Source organism: Malus domestica, chromosome 09 (assembly GCF_042453785.1).
Source record: "Malus domestica chromosome 09, GDT2T_hap1".
Taxonomy (NCBI): Eukaryota; Viridiplantae; Streptophyta; class Magnoliopsida; order Rosales; family Rosaceae; genus Malus; species Malus domestica.
In genome coordinates this window covers 31,687,561-31,689,796 of record NC_091669.1, presented here as the reverse complement: position 1 = coordinate 31,689,796, position 2,236 = coordinate 31,687,561, and the positions used below count along the sequence as shown (strand labels likewise).

The 2,236-nt window shown below is 33.5% G+C and overlaps 1 long non-coding RNA gene across 1 annotated transcript; it reads right to left on the bottom strand.

The window, feature by feature from the left end:
• Positions 1-433: 433 nt before the first annotated feature.
• LOC103411740 (uncharacterized) lies at positions 434-1,923 on the bottom strand. The gene is made up of 2 exons (XR_525611.4): positions 1,418-1,923; positions 434-1,114 (listed from the first exon to the last, which is right to left on the bottom strand). It is a non-coding gene; the product is annotated as an uncharacterized lncRNA (long non-coding RNA).
• Positions 1,924-2,236: the final 313 nt, after the last annotated feature.

Genomic DNA, 2,236 nt, shown 5'->3' with positions numbered 1-2,236 from the left:
CACTCCGTATGTGATTACAACACACAACAAAGAAAAGAAATGAAAGCATTAATATCATTATCCCTCTCTTCCTCTTTTCTTGCAATCTTTTGTGTTATAATTACGAAACTAAACAATATGATATCTTGCACTTGCTACTCTACTGTCCCTAGTAAATGTTATCTCTCTAACTTTTCAGATTTATAACATTCCTCCCATTTTAAAAAATTGGTTCCATTTGTATACTTGGTGGGATTTGATATATCTTAACCAAACCCTTTGTATGGGCTCTTTGTGCGCTTGTATGGTCTGTATAGGCTTACTTGTCTTGTAATTTAGCTGCTTTATCCGTTTTTGGTGGTTTCCAAATACTAATAAAAAATTCAGATAAAATAAAATATTTTCCTAAAGTTGCCAAAGACAATGATTTATTTACTAGAGTTAATATCGTGTCTTTGGCGTAATAACTCATCAACATAGATACTTTTTGTTGAAGCTAAAATAATGCTCTCTCTCAAGCATGTTTTACATGACAACTTCTTGTCATGAAACTTTTGGCATGTAAGAGAACACTTCTCTCAACCATGCACTAAATATTACAGTCTAGGTCTCACTTTTCTCAACGTCTACATCTTAGATCGAACACTTTTTCCCACACACCGTATTCCCAACAGACCCTTAATATAACAATTTAACCCAATACTCTTCACACCAAAATTTGCAGCTTATAAAAAGTTGGAATAAATATGGGACTTGTGGGTGGTCTTTAAATGATTTGCTCAATTTTCATTTTGGGAATGATTGAAGTCGCCACTAAAAGTCCAAATCTGGAGATACAAATGGAAGTACGTAGTTCCACCAATATTGAAAGTCCAACAGTCTGTTTCATTACAGATTTGTTTTCCCACTTGATCCCCCTTTTTCGTTTATTGATAAAAAATAGCTTTTGTTTATTCTCAAGACGATGAACACCACCATGAACAAGCATATGAGAAAGATTATAATTATATTCCTTTTTGTTTAGGTTTTTAGGAAAATAAAGCTCGTGGGTGAACTTAAAAAACACTTCATTTTAATTGATTATGTTCATCCACAGCCAGCCGCTGATGCTTTTTCTTCTGTTCTTTACTATGAGCTGCTAATTATAATCAAAAGTTGATTAATCAAAAGCTACAATAATAACAGCACTAACAATTCCAATCGACTATGTTAACAATATTGACTTGTTGATCAATCCAATAATTAAAATTAAAAAAAAAAAATAAAAATCAATTCTGTCACATATAAGAGGGTTTTTTTATTTATTATTATTATTATTATTTTTAAATTAGAAGTGCAAGTCTGAAGATAGGAAAAATGAAGAGGCAGATAACATAAACATACAAATGAAAAACATAATTATAGAAAACAAAAAAAGAACAAATAAGATCTTATATACCTTGAGAATGATCTTGACAAGGGGACTAATCTGAATACAGAGATACAAGGGAAAGGGAGGAACAGCTGGAAATCATAGGAATGGGCGGGCTTGGGAAGAAACCCCACAAGACAATTATTCTTGTAATTTTCTTTCTTCCCAAACAGCCCATTCCTAAAACTTCCAGCAGCTCCAATCTCCCTTTCCCTCTTCTCAGTCTTCTATCCTTCCTTTGCTTTTGGTGTTTTATCGCTACCAGTCTACGCACTTACATGTTCTTCATAATGCGCGTCCCTAACTCCTTTATATACCCCAAAAGTCTACCTCCCCACCTTCCAACCCTAGTCTCTAGAAAAATCTATTTTGCAGTTTCATCCTTGTATTTCCTAATATTTCTCATTCAAGCACCGTTGTCATTTTCCTTTGGAGTATGAGATACGTTTTGAATATTTCGGGTGGAATAAAGTTTAAGAGAAGGGGAGACTACCCAACTCAAGTTTAGGGTATACTACAAGTTTTTTTGAGGACTTACAAAGATGTTTTAGATCTTTCTGTGATTTTTACAGATTGCTCACTAAAATAGATTGCCTGTAACAGAACTTAAAACTAAGTCTTGGTCTAGCAAAGAGAACGATCTTTACCAACTCACTCAATTTTTGTAGACAATACGTTTTAATGATTGATATTGAATGCTGAATTTATTCGTGTGTGTGAGTGAGGTTGGAGGATGGTATAATAAAATAACGATATTTACCACCTCAATTAATTCTTATTAGCGATACAATTAATGATTGATATTGAATGCTGAATTTATACGTGTGGGTGAGTGGGGTTGGGGGT